Source organism: Coturnix japonica, chromosome 12 (genome assembly GCF_054131305.1).
Source record: "Coturnix japonica strain WE chromosome 12, WE-NBRP24, whole genome shotgun sequence".
Lineage (NCBI taxonomy): Eukaryota > Metazoa > Chordata > Aves > Galliformes > Phasianidae > Coturnix > Coturnix japonica.
Window position 1 is genome coordinate 5,953,614 of NC_140674.1, and position 25,410 is coordinate 5,979,023.

General features: G+C 46.2%; 1 protein-coding gene across 5 annotated transcripts in view; it reads right to left on the reverse strand.

Moving 5' to 3' along the window:
- PIK3CB (phosphatidylinositol-4,5-bisphosphate 3-kinase catalytic subunit beta) overlaps positions 1 to 25,410 on the reverse strand; it is a 100,590-nt gene that overhangs the window by 62,807 nt on the left and 12,373 nt on the right. The window contains exons 1-3 of one of the 5 annotated variants that reach the window (XM_015871195.3): positions 18,830 to 18,979; positions 15,700 to 15,860; positions 13,771 to 13,879 (exon numbers count right to left, since the gene is read on the reverse strand). The gene's annotated coding sequence lies outside the window, so the exon portion shown is untranslated. Of the gene's footprint in view, positions 1 to 10,650; positions 10,780 to 13,770; positions 13,880 to 15,699; positions 15,861 to 18,829; positions 18,980 to 25,410 lie in introns of those variants that run through there. The other 4 variants (XM_085512828.1, XM_085512829.1, XM_015871193.3 and 1 more) reach the window with 4 other exon arrangements.

Genomic DNA, 25,410 nt, shown 5'->3' on the forward strand with positions numbered 1-25,410 from the left:
CCTCCCCCCAGTTTCAAGTCCATGCATTTTCATATATTTTCTTTCCCAGGGAGTGAGAGCACACTGTTGGGAAGCCACAGCCCTTTTTCAGACTGGTGGAGGAAATCCCCTTGGAATTTAGTACTGCTTCAGGCATGCATGCTGTTTGCACAGCATACACCAGTAATTCCTCCCCCTTACCATCCCTGACACTCCTCAACAGTGGCAGATGTAGTTCTGCACAAACTAACCCAAAGGGGACGTGCTTCCAAATGAAGAACATATAGAAGCTAGGACATCACTTGGAGGAAGACAGACTTTTGAATCACCTTAAGGAGACTGAAAACCACTATTCCCAAAGGAAAACTGCCCAAAGAAATGTCTGGGATTTTCCATTGGAATTTGTGCTTTCCCAAAGGGTTTACTGTAGGGGAGACTGCCCTAGGGTCAAGTGTTTGAGGAACTCCCAGTAAACAACACTAAATTCCACTCTGAAAAGTGCTTGAGCAAAAACTTCACTTTCATACCCAACAGCTCTGTTGAAAATCATGCCTTTCCTACAACATTTTCTAGGTATAAATTATTTATTTTAATGTCTCTTAGCTGCACGGGGCTGAGAGCAGTTGCAGGTGAGCTGGCTTGTTCACCTCTGCATTAGTGAATCATTTCCCTGGAAGCCAACATCGTGGACCAGCTGAGGCCATGGCACCAGCAGTGCTGAGTATTACTTGGAGCCAAGGGTCTCTGCTGATCTGCAAAACGTCTCATTGCACACAAAGCTGCTTGAAAAGGAAAAAGCTCAACTGATCTTCTAACCTGAAAGTACAGCAAACTCATACTGCTTTTTAATGAGTTTTTGATGGGCTTTCATGAACAACAGCACACATGTAGTGTTGTGGTGCAGCAAGTCACAGAAGCATCTAAAGACGGGATATTAATAACTTGGTTTGATGTTTACTGATATGTGGCTCCAACTGAATTTGTTGGAAGACTGTCTTAAAGCACAGTGAGCTCCCCTAGCCTTCATTATGGAGTTGCAACAAAAGTGATCCCAGAAACAAACTGCACAAAGCGTACTCCTGTTTGGGCAACACATGGAAAGCAGAAACACCAGCACACAACCTCCTTCAAGCCCTGGCCTTTCCCCATGCTTACAGCCACAGTCCTTTTTGCCCAATCTCTGCTCTGCAATGACACTGAATGTCACAGCTCCAGACCCCAAGGCCAGCTGCTCTCAGCAAGCTTCCTACCTCCATTCAAGACAAAAGCACAGTGAAACAAAACTTGTGGCCATCAGAGCAAAAGCAGATAGCAAACACATGAAAACTATTGTGCACATCTCAGTACCTGGTATGGGCTACCCTTACACGCAGGATGATTAGCACAGGCACAAAGCCAAACTCATGCCAGAAGGAGTCCGTCCTGCTCAGAGAGCTGTTCCCAGCAACATGAGTTGCTAGAAACATGAGTTAATGATTGCTATCATGGATATCACAGGAATGTGCCGTGCTCGTTAAGAAATGTTTGGAAGAAAGGTTTCTGCACATTACTTCCTCCCCGCTATTAGCTCCCCCACAAGAAGAGGAACCACTGGAAAGAACAAAGCAGCTGCAAACACCTCTGGAAATAGCTCTGGCTCACCACTGCCACTTTCCTAACAATCAGCAACTTGCTGCCCTCATAATTCTTCTTAATACTGTGAAATAACACCTTTGGAGAAAGAAAAACAGAACTTCTGACTTCTAGGATTCAAAGAATGCAACTGCCTGGGCTAAGCAGACTCCCAGAAAGATCAGAGGCTTCCAGGCTTTTCATGAAATCACATTCAATTGAAAGGCGTCCATTTTTCAGTCAAGGTACTGAAGGCACCAAAGTCCATGAGTAAGCTTTACATGCAGGGAAAACCACACTGTCAGCAGAAGAAATGCGTTCTCACTTTTCCCCTGCAGCCACCCACCAGGAATGCAGCCTCGAGTCAGTTGGCACAAGGAAGGAGATGCCAACCTAACACCTGCCCCCACCTCATACTGCACACACACAGATCACAGAATCACCCGGGTTGGAAGGGACCTCAAGGATCATGTAGTTCCAACACCCCTGCCTAGCAGGGCCACCATACATACACAGCAGCGCTTGGCAGGACCACGGCACAGGGTGGGTGTACCTATCCCAACAGGAGCTGGTGGAGTCATATCTCAAACTACCATTTTTTCACTGGGATGAGTGAACTGAAAAAGAAATACACGTATTCTTTGAAAAAGGAGGCTGTGCTGGTGGATGCTAAGTTCCCTGTTAAAAAACACACCATTACACTCCACGGTTTAATCATCTTACACACATCTAGGAATTGCTGATGCTCAGCTAAATTGTCATGTAACATACACTTTCCTTGCAAAGCTGAGCTTGGTTTTCTTCTGTTGTTTTCTCTGCTTCTCCCACGAGGACAGCTCAGGGAATTGGCATGCGGCTCTGCAGCAGGTTGGCCATATGAACTCTATTAAAAAACTGATTACTTCAAGTTGTTACAGATCAGGTGATAACCTCCCTCAAAAGAAAATGAAAAAAAATAAAATGAAGAGACTCTAATTAGAATCTAATAAGGAAGTGGGGCTGTTCCACTGCGTAAACACTGACTTAGAATAATAACAGAGGAGACTCAACAAACAATGCTTTGTGTTTCTCCTTACAGCCCGCCCCTCCTGGTGCTGGGAACATGCAGAATATTGCAACAGTGTGATACAGCTTTTCCATACCCTGCTATAACATACGAAAAGCACATATTTGGAGCACAGTTTAAAAGGAGAAGCTGATGTCCCACTCTGCACACCTGGCCCGAAACAAAACGTTTTGAAATAAGCCCTTCAGGGCAGACAACACACAGCCCCATTGAGACAACGCTCAGTGTAACCTCCGCACATAAGTAACCAGGCAGTTTATGCAGGTATCACTGCACATGGCCACACCTGTGACATAACCAGCAGGAAGCTCAGCTGGCGTAAGGGTTTTTCCTCTCACTCTTTACACTAAAAGCACGTTCTCTTCCACCTGTACATTGTATTGATGGAACCAAATGCTGCTGCAGTTGATACATGACTGGTTCACTCAGTAGCAAACAAGTAATTTGGATGTTAGCAAAGTGCTTTGCACTTAGCAACTGATAGCAAACAAATACATTAGGATTAGAATTAAGGCTACTGAAGTCAGGCACTAGGAATGAGCACTTGCATAACACATTTAATGCTCATTCTGCATTACTGTGGTTGCTTAATTCAGGTTCTTTGACAGATACGGAGACACTGGGAGCCCTAATTATCAATCTGCCTTTACAATGCACAGGAGAAATAATCTGCTTCCCACTCTGGGTCTACATTGATCAATTCCACACCCTCTCACACAGACTTACCAATGTGAATGATCTGCCAGAGCTGAACCATCTTTCCACACCAATACGTGCTCAGCACATGCCAGGTTCTGTACTTTTCGCTCACTCCAATTCATCCCATCTGCTTATGTCCTTTCCATCTGACTGTGCTTTTCCACAGTTTCAGATTTACTCTTTTCCTTTCAGTTTTTTTCCTATCTGATGCATATTGTAATGATATTATGGGGACTTCTATAAAAGGACTAGCTTAACTCCATTTCTTTCCATAGCGCTAGTCCAAAGCAGCTGGCTGAATGTGACCTTTTCTAAGGTATTTGTCAAAAGCCTCTCAATTGTCAAGCTATTTTCCAGTTTTGGTCAGTGTTACTTTTAAATCCTGGTATCAAACGACTTCTGTTACATCTGATCAAAAATACTCTCTGGCTGAGCTGCCATCCTTTAATCTAACCCCATAACACTGCAGGAGACAAAGTACATGGTGGAAAAAAAACACACAAAAGTCTGGTTTGTGTCCAAAATTCCACCTAGATGTACTGAAATAAGCAGACAAAAATTAGATCTCCTTAGCGGTATTGCCCAAATCTTTGTTAGGAATGATTTCCTCTAGTGATAAGAATGCAGATTCAAAGCAATAATGCTCTGTCTGGGCTTGATGTAATCTGCTATAAATGCAAAGGGACACCATCTCATCCTGCTGTCCTGACACCTCCCGTGGCCTCAGCACAAGCAGAGCAAGTTGCTCATGTCTTGCAGCTTTCATTAATCACCAATTGATGTGTTGGTTATGGGTGCTGGGCTGAGATCAGGAGACCAGCTCAAATGTCCTCTTATTGTCACTGCTAAACCCTTGCTATTTTATAGTATGAAGTATGACAGGTCAGAGAAAGAAACAAAGACTTTTATTCATGGAAAACCTTGCTAGCCTTCAAAACAAGTCATATGAGAGATATATGAACACATATCTTTGTACCGTGCACTTAAACTAGAAACAAGTTTAAAAACCTCGGTGTGCCTCACAAATTCCCTTCTATTCATTTTAGATGACACACTGTGTCCCTTTAATCCCATTCATCTTTAAGTGATGTATGGTATCTATTATTTTCCCTTCTGTCTCTTACCTCTCTGTACTCTTCCCATCCCAAGACTTCTAGGCTCCACATTCACTTACCACCACACAGGTTCTGGGACCCTGACTATTTCCAGCTAGGAAGAGGCCTTCCCTTTCTTGCACCCCTGTAAGTAACAAGCTGCCCCAGAACAGAGGAAGTAGCATCACATTCACATGTGGCACCTATATTTGCTTGTATTTTAGAGGTGATGAAAATATGACTACCCCACGCATGCTGTATGTTACTGCAGCAGGGTAGACCACAGCCTAAGAGACCAAGCCTGGCTGCATAGCTTGCACTCACACCACGTGGGACATCTCCTTTCTAGTTCATGGGTCATAGTGATGCGCCTCAGAGAACAAGCTTATCGTACACAGCCCCCCACCCCACTTCAGTTGCAGGTGTCTGCCTGTTTTGGAGCCAAAGGCTTCAACCCTCACTGAAGGTCCCCAGCACAGCCGCAGTCAGGCCGCCTGCTCCAGCTCCTGAGCACAGGCAGCACACAGGGGCCCAAATACCAACATTCAGCCCTAGCAGAACCATGCAGAAGAGGCAGGTAACCTGAAAGGAGTCCCAATAAAAAGAGCATGAGTGCAGGCAACAACTCCCTGAGAAAGCCATGTTCAAATGTCCTCTACTGCAAGGTAATAAATACCTGTTTAATGCAGGACACAAATGAAAAGATTTCTCAGAAGCAAAATTCAGGAAGGCCATTTCCCCTGGTGTTTGGAACCAAACCAGAGCAGACTAACTGTGAGAGGGAGAAGTGCTGGCTATTCAATGGGCTGAATGGGGCTGGGGGAGAAAATGAGTAAAAACTGCATGAGTGCTCCGGGCCATCAATACCAGGCAGCTGTGTTAGAAACCACATTTGCTCACTTGCTCACTTGTAAGTACTGAAGTCACCCAGAGCAGCTGTTTGATAAAGCAGAGAGCAGGTTCTGTGACTTGGAAAGAAATAACGAGAACAAGAAGCAAACTTGTCACTGGATGGATCACTGGATTCAAGGACAACAGCCTCTAAAAGAGGTAATAGAAGTCACAGCAGACACTCAAATTAACATCTATGCAAAAGAACTGAATCTCAAGCATACAGCTAGGTACCTTTGAATGCTTTACTGTTAGACATAAACAAGTTTATAGCCCCAGAAGATTGCAATCTCTCTTGCCATACAGGAAAGGAAAATTGTTTCTTTTAGAGGAACTCGGAGTTACTCAACAAAATTAATCTTCTAAAACAGGAAAACCCTGCCAGCACAGGTGGAACTGTAATACTGCCCCTGCAGCTGGGAGCATGAAAAATGGGATTTCCGTGCTCTCGTCTCCTTCACCAAAGACAAAGCACATGCAGCGTGTAGGTAACACGTGTGACTGAAAAAACTGCAAAAAGAAACAAAACGAGGCACGTGAAGAACTTGAAAGGACTACAGAAGTCTTTTAGGTCATTCATAAGAAAGGTCACTACTGTATTAATTTCTTTGCCATCAAAATGTCACTTAGATTAGAAGACAAGAAATAGACACTCCTTTTCACTGTTCACTCATCTGCAGCAGTTTAATTGCAGGCACATGTGGACAGAAAGGGACATAGGCAGCTATTCACATGGCTTTCCTTTTCTGTGTTTCTAAATGGAAGCAAAAAGGCTGAGGGACATGTGAGGATGATGTATTCCATCACTGCTCATAAGGTATACCCTGTGCTCCGTTCTGAGCTGCAAGTTTGGCTCAGGAGAAACAGTATTTGTCATGGCAGTTTATTTCAAGCTCCACAAACCCACCTGCACTGTAAGAAGGGTAGAAGGTTGATTTTAGGGGAACTAAAAGAGAAAAATGAAGACAACTGACAGCAGCACGGCTTTGTTTAGACCAGGGAAAGTTCAGTAAGGCAGTGATAAGAGCTGTTCAGAGGGCAACACCAAAAGGTACATCTTCATGAGAAGAGCAGTGCTCCCACTGTTAAACAAGGTGAGTATTTCTAACTGCATGAAGCGATGCTCTCACATCTCCTGCCCACACACCAGTAACTCAACCAAGGACTGATTTCCTTTAGCTCCAGCTACACAGCCACCACACCCAGCCATTGAGGGAAAAGGCAGTTATTGTTAATGAAACAACACTGGCTACTGGTAAGGGTGCTAGAGGAAGGCAAAGTGGAAGAGAAGATGAGTGTTCTTAAGCAGCTGTAGAGCACCAAACCCACAAAGCCGGGAACCCTGGGGACAAGAGACTTCTTTCTTCTTCCTTCCCCAAAGATAGATGAGTAAGTCCCTGTTCAGACTATTAGAAGGCTAACTTTTCTCACACATACCGTTCACTCAGTAGGTGGGTATTTCCATTATTATGCTGCTTTCTCATGTATTTGCATTTTACTGCTCATTTTCACAAGCTGCTAAGCCCACAGGCCACTTCAGTAGTCAATATTGCTACACAGCAAACCCCGCTTGGAAACGACCTGGAAATGTGTAATTGCTACAGTAAAAGGAATAAGACTACACAGCCTTGCATTTCAACAAGCACAAAAGTAATAGACAATCCCAACAACAAGAACAGAGCCCTTCAAAGCCTCAAAAGCCATTTAATGCTCACATATGTTGACAATATCATGTCAGAGCCATGAGTAACCCCACAAAGGAAGCTGCAGGTAGATCAGAAGTGCAGGTTGGTCTGAAAAATACATATCCTTTTCACCAGAATTAATTACATTCTCAGACTAGCCTCTGTGATTCAGGCTGCTACCTCAACACTGACAGTAAATACATAGGAACAATGGCAAACAACCTTCCTCCTGGCCATATCGCTGGGGGAAGGCATTTAACTGAAGCAGACGACCAAAATTACCCTGTGATTTCACAGACACATTCTAACTCATAAGACAGACTGGTAAGACATAGAACCTGTTGTACAGTAATTCTGTGGTGTCATAATGTTGTTTTCTATAAGATGAAACGAAAGCGCTGCTTTTTGTTGCTGTGTTAAAAGGAGGCAGACCTTTTATTCTAGGTAAAAAGTCATTCTGAACTGCTGATGATGTAGAAGGCTTGGGTCAGTTCTGCAAAGAATTTCTGTCAGCTGGGAGAGGGCTTCTATGTGAAAGATTAGTAATAACCAAAACCATCTTCTACAGGCATAAGTAATGCTTGTTGAATTTACCATCACCTGCAAGACTGGTTATGTTAATAGTCTTCCCTATTATGCCAAGTAGACTGAAAATAATTAATAGTTCACAAACAACCCTCCCACTGAAGTTTCAGTGCCAATGTTGTTTTCAGTGATTAGAATAAATTAAAAATTCAACCCCAAATACTCAGGATTTAAATGCAACTTCCTTATATCTGAGAAACTTCCATGAAAAAATAATAATTAACCTCTCTCTCACAGCACTAACCTGTCAAGGGTAATGGAGCTCCTGGATGACAGCAACACTGGGGAATTTCAGTCTCAACATTTCTTAATTAAAGTCCATTCTATTCACAAAATGGAGAAGTGAATGCAATGCATGCACGTAGAGGTTCCAGCACTGAGCTTTGCTGGGCTTTCACAAGTGCTCAGGATTTACAAGGTAGGAACCAGGATTATGCGATGCCTTCGGAAATTAAGAATAAAGAAATAAGAGCTTAGCTGACGTGATATTTAGGGGTTATTCATTAGATCCTGAAGGCCATCCGTCTCCCTAGGCAAGCTCTTTCCTCCTCCTGTCTGAATTAGCTGTGAAACAATGGTCAATTGGTAACGTCTCAAGCCAGCAATAAGGAATGTCTGCAAGGACGCAGGATTGTGAGAGAGGATGAAGAGGAAGAGAAGGAAATTGCAATAAAGCAAAAGATGGAAGTGAGGAAGGTCAGAAGGTTGTTTATGCATTTACAACATCTCTAAAATAGAGTCGCACCCTAGAGAGACGCAGGTGGCAAACAGATTTCATTAGAAAAACCACAATGGTTCAGAGCCAAGATCCATTTTTGCCAAGCATCCTGTTTCCAGCACTGCTCACGCCCAGGTGTTGCAGAGGAAGGCTCCCAGCCACCCTGCTTGACTGTCTTAAATGGGACCACCATGGGACAGGCCTGAAAGGTTTTGCTAAAATTCACTACCAAATTAAAGAAATATTATGCAAGGCAGAAAATCAGGTCTTCTGTTTGAAGCCTGCCAGACAAGGTCATAAAGTTTAGAACCAGATCTGGAAAGTTTTCTCTGAAAATGGCACCGAGTACAACACAGTGTGCCAACACAATTCCCTGGTCCTAAAAACACATATCTTCCTCAACAGCATGGAAAACAAACCTGGGCATTCATTGCTGTTTGCATTGAAACCTGGCACTTGACATACTAAAGGTACAGGAGCATGCCAGCAGTGGAGTTACCGCACACACCACGTGGGCTTCTGCAGCAAAGCATCAGGATTTGTGCAGCCCCCCCTGCATGGGGAAGGAAGCACCATGGGAGGGTGACATAGCAATCACAAATGCTCTGAGGCAAGGAATGAGTAAGAAGATCAACTGCATTTGATTTTCACCCCTCCATTAACTGTGGAGCTTGCTAGCTGCTGCTTGATGCTGATCAAAAGAAGTCAGAATGCTTTTCTCCTCAAAATGGTGGCATTAACAGAGCACCTGCTTCACCACAGCTGGGGCTTGGACCAGCCTCCCCTGTACAGTGTGAGGTCAGCAGGGAGGTTGTGACACAGCTGGGAGACAGCCCAGGGAGGCCAGCAGGCCACCGAGACAAAGCTGCCAACCACAATCACTCTCAAAGATGTATGTACACACTATATGTGTTGACAAAAAATTACATGCTTTATTTTAAAGTTTTCAGCAAAGTGATGTGGTGATCAGATCTATTTCTCACCATTTCTGGGATCCCTTGAGATCGCCAGTGCCAAGGAGGAAACACCTTACACGAGGACACTGGAGACTGAACAACAGGAGCCAGACCCCAGAGCTGCCAGACTCCTTCCACGTTTGGGAACTGCACACATGTAGCTGCTCCTTCTCCATTTCTTCTCTCCAGCATCTCAGCTCTGGTACACACAAGGCCACATTTCATATGGCCTTGACATAAAACGTCAGCTTACTGATCTTTGCATTGCATGTATGAAAACATTTACAGGAACATCACATACAAACATTCAGTGTAGTTTCTGACCTGAGGGCAACGTATAGCCCAGAGCACCTCAGCAACTTTCTGAGCACTCTTGCAGATCAACGTCTGCAAGAAGTAAACACGGCCACGTATGCACACACAGACATGGCTCCACTCCTATCAGGCCCCTCCCGGCCCGCTCGTGCCTTCAGCAGGTCACTGCCTCCCATAACCTCCAGCACACCGCACTTGCCAGTAAAACACAATGGCCTGAAACTGAAAATACTTTTGTTCCAGCATGGACCCAGCCAGCAGCCCGTCCCTCCAACGCTGAGGGCAACCCATAATATGAGCCACCCATCACCTCAGTGCTCCACGGAGCAGCTCGGTGGGAGGGGAAGAACGCGGTGATTAATTGCAGCAGGAGAAAACACCTCGCTACAGAAGATAACAGTCATGCTTTGTATTATTAAAAAAGAGAGAGAGGGGGGTTAGAGCTCAGGACGGAACACGTGGAAAGTATTGAAGGGGAAAAAAAAGCTGCAATGTTGTTTGACTGGTGAACTGCCACCAACACCACGGAGCCGTGAGCCTCGCCCGCTGCCAGCCCGGGGAGCTGCCCTGCCGGAATCCTCTCCCCCCCTCAGCGGCCGCATCCCCTCGGTGCTCCCGACTCCGAGCGCCTCCCGAGGCGCAGCTCCCCGGGGACGGGACCCGCGAGGCCGCCCAGCCTGCGCCATGGGGTAGGGCAGAGCTTTAGGGAAACTAGGGAGAAGCCCGGGACAGCCCCGGGGAGGTGGGAAGGGAAGGAGAAGCCCCGCGCAACAGCCGCTGGCAGCGGAGGGGCGGCAGTCGCAGGGTGGGCACCGCTGGGCTTCGTAGGAAACAAGGGAGAAAGTAACGCCACCCTCGTGCCGCAGCCATCGCGCACCCCCGAGAAAAGACAGGAGCCCTTCTTTCCCGGGGGAAGCCCCAGCCCTACAGCCCCGAGTGCCGCCGACTCGCGCACCTCCTCCCGTTGCCCCCGAGCATGACCGGGCCGGCTCTGAGCGCACGTGGGGAGCGGCCGAGTGAAACAGAAAAGAAAAGATCGCAGTTCTCCTACCTGGCTCAGCTGACGGAGCCGCCGGCTCCCGCACCGACAGCGCGTCCCTACCGCAGGCTGCCCGGCGCCCAGCACACCCCGCCCGGGGCGGCCCGCCTCGGCCGCCTCCTTCCCTTCCTCCTCCCCTTCCTCCTCCCCCTCCCCAGCCCCGCCCCGCTCGGTGTCTCCGGCTGCCCGGCCCCGAGGACTTTGTCCCCAGCTCAGGCAGCACCTCCGTCCCGGCCTGTCCCAGACGGGTTTCATGGAGGTGCCCCGCAGCCGTTGCCCGCTTCGGCCGCCCCTCGGGCTCACCCTCCCGCCCCCCCCGACCCGCTCCCAGGTCCCGGCGGTGGGGGAACGAGAGCTGACAGCCTCGCGTACATTGTAGAACGTGCAGAAAGGTTTAATGACAACTTTCGGACATATAAAGCCGAAAGAAAAACGCTAAAAATGTGCCGACAGTGTTTGTAAAACCTGGCCTTCCTTTAATGCTTGGTAAGGGTAATAGCTTGCAATGCAGAGCAGCCCATCTCGCAGATGCGCTGGTCTCACAGGGGCTGAGCAGGAGCTGCGTTGGTGCCATCGGGCATCATCTCACACCGCGAGGAGAAGCCCCTTGCCCTTGGCTGCTCCCCCCATCGCCTCTGCTCCTGTTCGGAGTTCCGTTCCTGCAGAACAGACGCGATGGATGCATTAACCCAGGCTGAAAAAGAGCTTTTCACAGCTTTTCCTCTCCTTAACTGCGTTCTTAAAGGAAAAGACCATATCATGCCGGCTTCTTTCAGCACTGAAGGGACAAGGATCAATTCGGGGTGTGGAAGCGGTGGTTCAGTAACCTCAATAGAGACGCCCACCCAACAGCTATGTAACTCCAGAGCAGCTGCAGTGACACACAACAGCAGCTGAGGAGGAACAGCTCTATTGCAGACTTTATGATGTACCCTGAACCAGTCAGTCCCAGAGATGTGCAGTCCCTTTGCATCTATGTCCACATTGAAAGTCATAGACTTTGAGAGTAGCAGCTCACCCTGACTGCCTTCTGGCAGCATTTCTGCAGCAGTTTTATGGTACCTGTAGGATAAGCCATGCTTTGTAAGGAGGCTGCTTCCTTTTGACACTGATATAAAGCAAAGCGATTAACCTGCACCAAGGGAGCTCGTGTGCCACATCACAGCCAGGGAACGTCCAGCACTGAAGGTTCTGATGGCTCCAGTCCTCAAAGCAGTGTTCCCATGACAGCCCCCGACTCTCACCCCCAGGACACGGCCAAGACTTCCCCGCTCACACCCTCCCTTAGAAGCCCTCTCTGCAGGGCTGTTTCCGAAGCACAGATCCCAGCCGTGGCAGCAAAGCCCAGAGCAGCAGAAATAGGCACTGACTGCTGGGCAGACGGATCCAACCCACTCAGCTTTTTTTACCGTCGCTGTAAAGAAATCCTGGAACGTCCCCTGGCCCAGCCGGGTATCCCGGGCTGCAGGCAGCCTCCTGCCCTGCCCACCGCAGCTTCCTCTTGCCTCACCATCACTTATCAGCGCGTTTAGCATTCCTCAGATCCTGACAGCCCTGTGCCTCTCCCTCCCCACCTCCACGCATCCCTTGTGTTCCCATCACTATTAGCGCTGCCTTTATTCCCTTTGCTCTTTATTTTTTACTCTCATCAGACACCTCGAGGGGAGCAATTTTCCTGGAACACGGCTTACTGAAATAGGAAGTCTTGCTTCATTATCTGAGCAAGCGAAGGAGCCGGGAGCCATTTACACACTTTCTGTTAAGAAGTGAGAATGTCACGATGTTCCTGCAAAGCCCACAACATGTTGCCTCGGTGGAGTTCCGCATTTTGGGCTTGTCCACGCTTGCCCAATTGTAATTGTGTAATGCCATTAAACACACTGTTACCATATTGTTATTGGATGAAGGAAAAGGCAGCCCAGCGCTCCCGAACCCAGTTGTGGAGGAGATAATGTCAATACACAGCACCAACATTAAAGGAAAAGAAAAAACAACCACCCCCTCCTGCAAACACATCAGTTGCACCATCCTGACCCAGACGAGGCCCTAATGCAGCACCCCAAAGGTTGCAAAGCACAGGACTCCACAGTTCCTCCTGTAGCCGTACCAAATCTCAGTCCTCACATGTGAAAATCATTCTTAAATTGGGTTTTGACTGATTATACACATTCATATCCTGGCAAGATGCTGATGGAAATGGTACAAGTTCCGTGCAGTTCTACATGCAAAGATTTATTCAGGTGAACATTAAATAGTTGTTTCTTCATTGGCTATTTCTGACTTTAGTGGCACTAGGAAGGGAATATACAGCCGCACAGAACAGGGCATGGGCAGCTGAGAAAGTGGAGAGGCATCCGTTGTTACAGATACAGGGAGGAACAACAAATCAAAGAGAAAGAAGTGCTAACAGAGGGCCCTTGGGCACCACGGGCAAGTCTGACAGAAGCATTTCTGGTGCTGGCACTGCTGGAGGGTGGGAGCTCACTTGCTGTGCTTGTGCGAGGGAAGGGCTGGCTTAAGGAAGCCCTAGAAGCTGGCCTCAGTCCCCAGTATCGGTCACTCCAGCTACTCTCTCAGAGCAGAATCTGGGGTGAGAGTCCCAAGGCTAGGGTAGCCCAGCTGCCCACTCAGGGACCTTGGGAGTCAAGCAGCAGAGCTGACACATACACGAGGGGCACATGAACTCTTTGTCTCCTGCGCAAGTTGCAAGTGCTGAGGCAAGTAACATTTCATAGCACTAGGTACTGCACAAGCAAGTCATAAATAACCATCCTTGTACTATGGACCTTGCAGGCTGAGAGGAAGCCTTGCACTCACAGCCCCATCCATTAACAACATTGACCTTGAAGTAGTCCTGACAGCAAGGCAGCAGAGGAACCAAGCAGCAGAACATTTGCAAGCAGCTGCATTCAAGTGGAACGACAACCCTCAGCACGTCTGACCCAGGATCGCCTACCGCTGCACAACTGTGCCGTGCCGCACAGCCAAGCGTGGTACCTCTGGGAGGGCAGCTCACATGGGGCTGGTGAGTGCAGCCACTCACCTCTTCTCGACCCCACAGCTCAGCCAAGCAGCACCGTGAACTTGAAAATGCTGCACTCACAATACCAAAGAGCCAGCTGGGTTACTCACCTGTGAGCTTTCCCCGTGCAGCACATGGCCAGGCTGCTTCATCGTCAGCAGTTTCTTGCTGTAAAATGGCACTCATCCTGACAGATGCTAACAAGGTGTTTTCTTCCTCCTACACAAGAGGGAGGACAGCTGTGGGCTTTAACAGTCACCATCTGTAAAGTCACTGCAAAGGCTTTCTGTCATCTCCAAAACATTTTTCTACTGGTTCGTTATAAGGTCTACCAACTGCTACAGAATAGCAAGGGCTGTAATAGCAGCACTGCACATTAAGGATAGCTTTAATTATGTGCACAGTATCTATGTAAATCTCAGATAGCATCTTCCGCTTAAAAGGCAGGGTTGGTTGGTTTGCTTCTTATCCTCACAGTCTGGAATTTGATTGCTTTTTGTGATGTAATATTCATTCGGCTGGGCTTCAGTTAATTACTTAGTGTGGTAATTAAAGTAACCTTGCTTAAGTTTGTTTGGTTTTGTTTTAAAGAGGGTTCTTAAGCAGCCCCAGCCTGTGACAGTGCTCCCATGTAACCTACATCACTGAGAAGTGAGGTGGCTTAGCCAAGGTCTCAGCTAACTCTGTGGTTTACTTTTAACTGTTCTGCTGTCATAACTGTGCTAAGCAGTCATTAGACTCAGCACAGGTAAACAGACCAGGCCCTTGCTGAGTCAATGGCACAGTCAGGAGAACTCCAACATCCTGCTACAGACAGCGATGCTTAAGGCACAGTACAAAGGGAAATGAAAGTCTTCAACTTTTCTACAGTAGCAACTTCCCCTGATGTGGTTGGCCAATGAGTTTTGACTGTGGCTTGACTGAAAAAAACAAATGCTACCTCCAGATGAACACAGCATTCATGGAACAAAACCATCAGCATGACTATGACTATTTCAGAATAGTGTACACACAGTGTGGTAGGTGCACTGAGAAGACAGAACCAGTCTCACAGACTGCCAAGACAAAAGTCTACCAGCAGCTTTGGCTCAGTTCCCCACTGTACACACACTACGAGACAGTCTTCGTTTCTCATTTCTCCTCCATAAATTCATCAGCAAAGAGTGAGTCCAAACTCCCCCTCATCACTCCAGAAATATGTTTCTTGCAGACACTCACTGCCAGCTGAACAACAAGGGGAACAGTCAGTGTGGGCCAGGAGAACACATACATGGCAGTGAGTTACACAAGTATTTGCTGAGACAGCACTGGAATGTCAGCAAACAGGACCTTTGGGTCTAACCCCAGCTTTGGAGGCGGTGAGCAGCCTAAGTCATCACAAACAAGAGACCCAACCACACCAGCATGGAGATTTGTTTTGAGCAGATGATGAAGCTCCCTGCTTGAAAAGCTCTCATTTTATTCTCTGCTCTGCATGCAGCTCACTTGCTAGCAGATTATCTGCAGAACAGGTGAATGACCTTGGCCTCCCTACAGGAAGGATAACTGGCTTTTAAGAGTACAGACGCCAGCAGAAGCAGTGGAGCATGAGGGACTAGACATCATGGACTTCTGGGCACTGGTAAACACTATTACATTTCTCCCCCTGTACTGTTTCCTCTTGACATTCTGTGGGCAGAAGAGCTGTGAAATGGGTCAGAGCCACATGCAGCGCATGACACTTATGAGCCCTGACCTTGTGGCCCATAGAATGATAGTCAAGTGTAACACACAGACCGACCCTGGAAGCAGTGAAGACCCTACCTAGGCCACAAAGGACTGCAGGACAAGTCCCAGTTATTTGTTTATTCTGCCTTTTTTTGTTGTTTTTACATTGAAAAAACAAACTAATAACAATCAAAGCTTTTGAATTCTCTGCCATGTATAGTCATTCTCTTATATCCGTGCACTGCATGTGCTTGTTGATGCCAATGCCCCCTAACTGAGAGCCGCTGCCGTCTGTCACACACAAGTCCTCATTATGTTGCATAACAAATTACCTTTGTTGCCTAAGAGAATGGCACAGTGGATTTTGTTGTTGCCTCACATAAACTTTGGTCCTGAGAATTCCACTCCGCACTGATGCATCGCTTCTGTCAGACAAGTGCTTTATTTCTGCCGTTAAGCAGCAAGCTTCATGATACGCAGGCAGCCACTGATCCTGAAAAACAAGTTTAGGGACACATAAATACAGCACTATTATGTCTGCAGAACAATTGGCCACGTGGATTCTGACTGCTGCCGTAACGCTGGGCTCAGAGGCTGCAGCTACATCCTGGGAGACAGTTCCTCTGTGCGCTCATGGCTGGCGGTCACCTGATGTTTTGGTTTGCAAGCAAAAAACCCACTATCCTAAAGAAACAAAGAAAGTGGCAGAACAGCAAAGTGGTTTTAAATCAACAAAGAATTCGCTGTGTTCGCATTTTCCTGTTATACTACAGCTTTTTAAATGTATTTATCCAACCACATTATCTTTCTTTTTAGTGCTAAATTATTGCTCAACTGAACAGTATTGAATTGCTAATTTATTATAGAACAAAGTGTTAAAAACCTTAACAAATCCATCCATGTGATTACAAGATGTTAAACCCCACTAGATTCTTCTGAGTCTTCTTTATTTGTGTTCGGCACATATTCCAGGGGAAGAAAAACACTTATTGCCAGGCTTTAACAGTGTTCCCTTTTAAGAAAACGTTTTGCTTGGCAGCTTTTTCTGCTGGCTTCTGACCAGCACTCTGTGTAAGTGGAAAAATAGTGGTGATATCTACAGGCCAGATTTTGCCACTTCTTATAAGGAGAAATGCTATCTTACTTTCACAGGTACTGGCCGAACATTCTCGAACTCAGGGCAACACTGGGAACCCACTGATGGCTGCTCCCTTCTTTCTCTGGACAAGATCCATAAACAGAGAAAAAAATCCCCAGCCATTTCCTAAGCGAACATCAGTGGAGTCTGAATTGGCCTGTTGGGATAATCTTATATGAGGGTCACAGAATCTGGATGCCAGCTGGTTTGAAGCTACATATTGTGACATACTCTCCTAATCCTTAAAGAAACATACATTCCAGTCTCCAGTATACAGTTGTCTTTTACACATTCTCCAAATCATTCACAACAGTTGTGTTTGCTTTCTCATCAGCTCTCCTATCTGTCCTAACGAGCATCATTTCACTGCTCACCCCATGTTGTATGTGGCCAAGTAACAGTCATCAAATAAATCATTTGAGACACTGCTGGACAATGGGTGAATAAGTTATTGCTGAGGAATCGGGTTTTGTCTCCATTTACTGGCCGTAGTTAGAAACACTTCAAGCCAAACTTCAATTAGAGAGGCTAAAATAAAGGCTAGTTCACTCTGGGCTTTTTAAAAGGGAACTCAATAAAGTAATAGGGCATGGTCATTTTCAGACACTGCTGCTCACAGTTAATGGTGCTAATACAGAACCCACCTGGGTATTACTGCAAACAGCTTAGGAAAGCCTTCATGGCAATGTGCAGCTATGATCAAAGCTGTCAGCAAGATATCTGGATATCTGAGGGTTTTTTGTCCCCACTGTCCCATACCTTTCTTTCAAGAACCTGAGATATGTGAACACTGCACAGCTGAGATCATGGACAGGTACTTCTATGGCTTGTGCAGAAAAACACCAGCCATGATAAGCAGCTCTGGGAAGGAAGGAAGATGACAGACCAGCCTGCCCCAGTGTTAAACAGCAGCCCACAAGCTGCTGGCTCCTTCAGCTTTCAAGGATACTGCTGATATGGGGCCTGGAATCTTCAAAGAAGGACTGAAAGGCCAGGACTTAAAAGGTCCTGAAAAAGAGACAAATAAGAAAAGGTTCAGTGCAAATATGCCCCAGAATAAATAGTCAATGTAGCACATAGGAACTTGGCTCTTCCCTGTCCTTGTGTTTGAATATGAGGCTATTCAAGGGAATGGAGAGGATGGAAAACTCAGTTCTGAGGAAAGGAAATGCATTTTCATGCAGGAATCTAACATGAGTCTAGACAGAGTCTGGACATTAAACATGGGTGGATAACAACCCAGGTCCTGTTAATGCTCAGTGTATTTTGAAACCAAAACTGGACTTTCTGTGCAAGTGACTGCTGCCAGCTCCAGGCAGTGAAGGCAGCACATCACACAGCGCTGCTTCCCTGCATGGCTCAGCAGGCACAGCCCTCCCTTGCCATGTCTGGTTTCCTAAACAGAACGCCCAAGTCCTGAGGTTCTGACCGCAATAAAACCGCTGCTGATTTTAAATCCATCACTTGGACACAGACCTCCCAGCAAATAAAACCAAATAGGAATGTTATCCTCAAAGCCACGGCTGGGCAAACAAGTCCACCACCTTCCATTTCCTTTATTGGATGGCATCAGAACTGCTGCTTTTGCTAGAAGGACTTTAGGAGCCGTCAAGGAAGACAAATATTGTCCTTCTTCCTAGAAAACATCGCGTGCCATGGCGCCACCTGGCGGCCAGAAGCGGTACATCTCGTCCCGACAGCACCGCGTGAATAAAGCGCTGCCACCATCAGCACAGCGTTCAGTTAAAAGAGATCTAATAGCTGTTGGTTTCAGGGGAAATGTCCCAAAGTTCGCCTGACACAATCATAATTCTATAAACAGAGGAAGAACAAACAGGAGGGGGATACGTGGGGCAGGACAGCCCAGGAAGCGGCCGTGAGCTGCAATGGAAAGCCCTTGAGAGCTGTGTGCTTGTGCAAGGAGTTCGGGTCAGCTCCCCTCAGCAAAGGGAAAAGTGCAAGAGAAAGCAGAGCGTACTTGCACTGCCTCGGAACAGTGTTAGCTGTAAGAGCGGCTGCAGCATCCCCTGCCGGAAACAAAAAGCACTACAGCAAAGCGCAGGTGGCTGAAGGAGCAAAGGAGACTTGGAAGTTAAAGCTGCTCTTAGAAAATAAATTAATAAGATAAAAAATAAGAGACAAAGTGGAAACTGGGAGAAGAGATGGGAGGCTAGAATGTGGGGGGGGGGGGCAGACAGGAGAGTTCTGCCACTTTTCTCTGCAGTTCATTTGCATCTTCTAGGACACACGGACCTTCTCAGCCAAACCCACCAGCAATAGGTTTCCACACATCCCACAGGCAGTTCTTTACCTCCACACCTTACTTGCTTCCTCCTGATGAGGCAGATTAGACGTTAGGCCATATCAAAAGACAGATGGTTCCTCACTCGTCCACTTGAAGGCCTCCAAGGCAGATGCAGAGTGACAAGACAGGCCTGAGCTCAGACTGAGACATCAGCCAATGTGATGCAGTCCAGACCTACAGAATCAATGAACAGACATGGATGGGACTGAACTGAAGCCCAGCACCCATAACACCTGAGCACAGGTGCAGTTGAACTGCTCTATATGCAGAGTTGTGGGGTTGAGACTCCAGGTGAAGCTGATCCAGCTAATTAGAGTCTATTAGTGGCCTTGGGGTCCTGACACTTAGAACAAGAGTAGTGTTGCTGACTGTAGGGTTATGGTGCTTCTGGAGGCCTTGCTGCTAGTCAAGAAGAGGTCTAACAGAAAATAGTTGAGATCAAAGCATGAGCAGAGACAAGGCTAATGTGAAGTAATGTGGCTGTAGCAAACACGTGCTGCATCTCAGCAATTAAAGCTTGACTCCCCTAGAAGTGGCACTTACAATCAGAGCAGCTTCCTCCTAAAATGATGGAAGAGAGAACCCGACTTTGTTACTGACAGCTTAGGAGACAAAACCGAGGAACAAAGCATTTTGAAAGTAACTGGGGAAAACAAAACAAAACACAACGCAACACAGCATGTTATTTTAGTGTTTCACCACTGTATCTGTGATTCTGAAGTTAAAAGCAGGGTTTGGGGAAGCAAATATGATTCAAAAAATGGATAGGTGCCCTGCCTCCCTGCACTCACAATCTGCACTTTCAAGACAACTCAAGCTTCATTTGTTTTGGATTTCCTCGGCTCCAGCCCCTCTGTAAAAATACCTCCTGTACACATCACATCTCTCCAGATTTTATTCTCATTCTAAGCCTGTGAGTACAAATATAGCAACACCGCGCTCTCCCCATGCACGGTTACAAGATGTGCTGAAATGTCAGATGCTGAGCAGCACAAAGAAAAAGCACTTTACCACATTCTTGTTGATGTGAAATGTAATGGAGAAGGCAGAAACTGCTTTAACCTCAGCTGATTTATTAGATCCAAACACTCTCCTCCTTTCATGTGGCAGCAGTAGAGCTATTAATGCTGCGTTAGAGCTTGCAGCGCTGTGCTGGTAGAAGCATAACTCAAGAACAATCTCACTTCTGCGGGGCTCTGACCACAGCTGCCTTACCACAGGCAGAGCACTGCAGGAAGGCAAACCCAGCAGAGAGGAGCAGGTAATACCCCTGTGTGGGGAGGAAGCCGGGGTGAGGCTGGGAAGTTTCCTACCTTGCAGCCATTGTCTGCCTGCTTCCTCTGCCCCACAGCCAGGGAAGTCATCGGTGGCACAGCTGCTGTGACTGAGTGAATGCAGCAGTGGTTGCAGGGCTCCACAACCTGCCCAGAGTTGGTTCTTGACAATTAGCAGTGCTGAGTCACTCAAATTAAAGCAATGCAGGGGCATTCCCTGCGGTTGGGTTTGTTTCTCATCTTGCCAGAAGCTGCTGGTTGGCAGTATTCCTTCTGCATGTTTGTATTATCCACAAAATGCAACTCAACTTGGATTTCTGAGATATCAACACTTTCTCTCCTCCTGGATGAGAAATAGAGTCGTTTGTCAGACCAGGAGTCTTCAATGTGAAAAAAAAATCAAGTTTTTGTTCTGATAAACTTGCATGTGCTCAGGAAGTGAAGGCCAGGATATCACTTTGTTCAAGCTTCCCAGTCAGCTCAAATAATAAGGGTACAACCTCAAAGAAGTCAGCTGTGACGTGAATATTTTCTCATAAGAGGAGGTGCAAACACTGCCTTACTGTGGACCTTAACCAATGGGACTGATATGCTGAACTCTGTCCAAAGGAGAAAGTCTGCCCAAATGGCAGCACCTTCTCCAAACCCACAGCCCAATGTAAAAGAAACTCATGTGGGAACTCACCTGTTCCCACACTGCCCCCAAATGCAAGGTATGTGTGAAGACAGCTCGAGCTTTCTGCCCACAGAGGGTATTGCCTACCTGTTCTTACAGGAGATTTAAGGAGGGGAATAGCTGCTATGTGTAGCTGGGCTGTTATCACAGTTTGTTGATGTGTCAGCTTTTGCCTGTACAGTCCTCCAGAGAAGCACGCTGCTCCCTTCCCCTCTAAGGGCATGGCACAAATCTGCCCTGACCATCAATTGGTTGGCCACAACAGCTGTAAAAATCCTCAGGCTAAGAAAAGTGCAAGGACAAATTTGTTTGGAATCAAATTTGAACTTCGCAGTGGGATAAGCACCAGGTTAAGCTGAAGCACCTCAGGAGCATCTCTTAAACAAGCAGTCTTCAGTTCCTCCTCTCCGCTGGCAGGAAGCCTCTTGACTTCAGCATATCACTTTACTCAAATACTTTCACATTTTCCTAATGCTGAAATTCTAAACTGTCAGAACAGCTAAATACAGGAACAAAGCAAACCGAGTATATGAGAAAGAAAAGACTATTTCATGTCTTTTCCGATTTTATTAGTAATATTTTTTTCCTTTTTCTAGAGTTTCTTGCTGAGCTGGAAAAGAAATTCTTGTTGCCAAATCTGTACTTAATCTGATGTTTCTATTATTTGTTATATATTCTTTTTTTTTTTTTTTTTTCCAGCCAAGGTTCCTCTGTGAATCCAAGTTCCCCACTCTGCTCTAGCCACAATATAACCCACACTCATGGGAACGGTCCACCTTGGTGCTGGAGGAGTGAGCCTTCCCTGGGGGGGAGTCGGTGTAAAGTCTCTGATACCACAAACACCAACAAGTCCTGCAGTTTGGGTCTCTCATATTCCGAGTACAAAACATAAAGTTCTCATGGCTCTGTTTCTGGTCTCTGTGGAGGTGTCACTAACAATTACCCCCTCCAAAGGGAAATGTGTGACCCGTCCTGGGACCCACAGGTGCCAGTGGAGCAGAGCAGCCCTTCATGCTGCCTGACATGTGCACCTAGGCACACTGAGGGAGGCTGCAGGTACCCTCAATAAAGCTCCTGCTGTGATGATGGTGTTGTGCACACTCCTCTCACTCTTTTGAGGCTCTAACACTGAGGATGTGACTCACTTCTGCATTATGCAGCAATGACCATAACTCTGTACTTTATTTAGCTGGTTGCTGTTTATTTGCTATTCTCTAGGCTTGCAGAAATTTTTTTAACCACTTCAGTCTCCATTCTCCAATGGTGTTTTGCTCAGTGTCTGACTCCAGAAACAGCTTCTACCGGGTTGTCCTGTCTTGTTCTGTCTCTATTCCTCCCTCCTGTCATTAAAACACTGGCAATCTTTCTATGCCATCCTTTTAATTTCCTCATAAGCTTCAACTTACATTTTTTACTATATTTAGTGATAACAACCCTGATCTCCAGCAGCTTGATGATGCCTATGACCAAATGGGTGTCATCATAGTGCTTAGAGGCAGGTGCAGTGCAGGAACAGCAAGGAATGGATGAGAGGGGTGAGGGTGCTCTGAAGGGGACAAAAACAGCCGGGGAGGAACTCATGGACTTGGGCAGACATTAAAAGTGATGCCTCTGAAAAAGAAGGATCTGGTATTTCTTTGTCAAACCCAAATGTGCATCACTGAATTCAATATGAACTTCACCACTGACTTCAGTCCTTGTAGGTTATAACTCATTTTCATCACTATCTTCATCAGAAATACCGAGGTACACAAAGAATGCAGAGGGAAGACTTGGGGTTTCCCATCAAGACTTTCAGCACTGCAGCCCGATGGGAAGAACTGCTCAAAGTGGAGCAGTGGTGTATTTTCCCTCGACTGAAATAAACCTCTCCTTCATGGGAGAGCTGCGCTTTCCCGTGGACAGTGAACTCACTTCCTCCTGCTTTGTTTATAGCTGCATGGGAGGTTTTTCCTCTTCCATTCCCTTTTCCAAAAGCAATGAGACAATAAGACATTGTTAAATGTTAAACACACAGGTTTCTGTTTCTTGCCTAACAGAATAATAGAATTTTTAGAATTACGAGAAATGAACCAAAGGATGGGGGGAAATGGTCGAATTTTACTCAGATTTTTATCCAGAACAGCAGAAACAACATTAAGAAAAGGTATATAATTGGTTGGAAGCTTTGTTTTTCCTTCTTTCCCCAGAAAAAAAAATAAAAATAAAGTAAAATACAAATTAACTGTATAATCTTTAATGAACTTGTGATCTATGCTTGTACTTGCAAACTTTACCACAGTACAAGTGATACAAGTCATCTGTAACAGGGCATATAAACAAAGCATGCAGCTCACTACAAAAATGCAGAGATGCCATTTCGGACAGCACCAAGAAACTGTTCATCACCAGACTAGAAACATGCCTGGAGGGCATCCCTGGAGGGACAAGGGACCTGCACAATCAGAGAAGGAACTGAAGATAACTTTGGAGAAGTGGAAGCTCTCCAGAATGTATGGAAGAAAACCGAAGGAGTCTGACCCCCCTCACACCCTGGGGAGGACCTCTAAAGCAAGACCAAATGGAGCTGGAATGGCTCAGGGAAAACTGGAAACCAGTGCAAGCCCAGCAGCCAGCTGGATGGGAACATTCAGCCAAGGCTGACAAGATGAAGAAATTCTCCACTCTCCACAGTATATTGGCTGTGGAGAAATGACTGATGCCAAATATTTTTATGTTATTTGTGTTAGCAGCATTCTGGCAAATAGCCTTAAAAACCACAGCTCCTGTCTGTGCACATACCTGGGAGATGCTGTTCCCTCAGACTGCTACTGCAGTGAGGTAGCTCACCAGAAACACAACCAAATGTTAATGACACTGAGGTCAGGGAGTGTGATAGTTTCACCTGAAGCAAGAGAAGATCCTGTTCAGCATAAGCAGCTCCTCTGCAGCAGGAGCAACTTGGGATGCTCAGTGCTACAGAGAAACAATATCACACTGATCTGCCCACTCCAGAAGCCCCATCTCTTGTTCCCCTCCTGAAGACAGGGTGATGATCATGTTTGCATCCACTCTTGCATATACCAACAGCCCACACCTTACCTTTAGTGCTGCTAAACTGACTACATTGCCTTAGATTAAAAGTTTGCTTGGTGACTTTTTAGCAAAAAAAAAACCACACACACAAAAAGACAACCTTTGAAAACTGATGCCAATGTTAACATCAGATTGCAGGTAGAAAGATGGACAAAGCAAAACAATTAAAAAAAAAAACAACAACAACAGCTGATTCAACAATAAAGCATTTGACATGATTGGAATAAGCCAGTGTGTAATGAAAATGTTGCCATGGATATCAGCATTGAGAAAGCAATTGTATCTCAGCAGCCAGCCCTGAGGTCATGCGGGGTTGTCAGCTCACCAGGAGCCACAGGGAGGCACTGAGCAGCTCCCAAATGTGAGACCAACAGCAAACTGAAGCAAAGAGCTCTGGCTGCCAGTGACATGCAGGAAGGGAATTAGTGCTGCTGGGCGTGCTGCAGCATGAGGAGAGCTGCTTTCAGGGGACAGTGCAGGATCTGCAGAGATACTGCGATTAACATGCACTTTTCTTTATAAAACTGCATGTGTTTAAACATGTGACCATCATAGGAAAGCCCCCCCACATGTTTTTAATAGGTAAGTAGTAGCCTCTAGGTTTGCTCCATCCCTTCATAATCCTGAAGTGAAAGCTGCCAGATTACACAACAGAATGCCATTATTCTTCTTGCTACTCCCTCTATTTCCTACTATATGTATCCTTCCCTGTCCTTTGTCTCGTTTTCTTTCTTTCCTTCCTTCTTTCCTTCCTTCCTTCTTTCTTTCTTTCTTTCTTTCTTTCTTTCTTTCTTTCTTTCTTTCTTTCTTTCTTTCTTTCTTTCTTTCTTTCTTTCTTTCTTTCTTTCTTTCTTTCTTTCTTTCTTTCTTTCTTTCTTTCTTTCTTTTTTTCTCTTCTTTCCTTTATTCCCTTCTCTTTCTGCCTCTCCCTACCCCCATTTAGTAGCATTTAATCTCCCCACTCATTCCTGGTCCTTTCCTGCTGCTCTTTCTCCTCTGCCTCATGCCCAGTCCCTCCTTTCTTTCATACTGCATTAACTCTAACCCTGCTCTATGCATACTGACAATCTATCTGTTTTTAATTGTTGCACTAAACATAGCTGGACATTTCAGAGACCTTTTCAAAGTCTTAGTAATTCAACTTGATTCCATGTTCTTGATACAAGAGCCATATGGTTTTGTGGATCACGTATTGTTTCGCACATGTGAATACTTACAGAGCAGACGACTGTTTGGGTATCAGTTGCTCACGCTTTCTGAGCTGTGAATTAATTTTGTGCTATGTAATGGCACTGATGCTTTGAAATGTGCAGAGATTTTCTCCATGCACCTAAGAATGCCTTATAAACATCATGTCTGAGAGTTCCTGAGGCTTGGTGAGCACTGCCTGCTGGCCAGCCACAGGTGGGAAAGAACTCGGGGGTGTGACGATGAACAGGACCAGAGCAGCACCAGGAAAGCACTGCACTCCCTGTCCACTGCCACCAGCTCTGCCCACAGCTCCTCAAGCTGCTGCCAGTCTTTGTGAGATGTATTGATTCACCCCACCAAATTCACTAGAACTGATTGGTAACC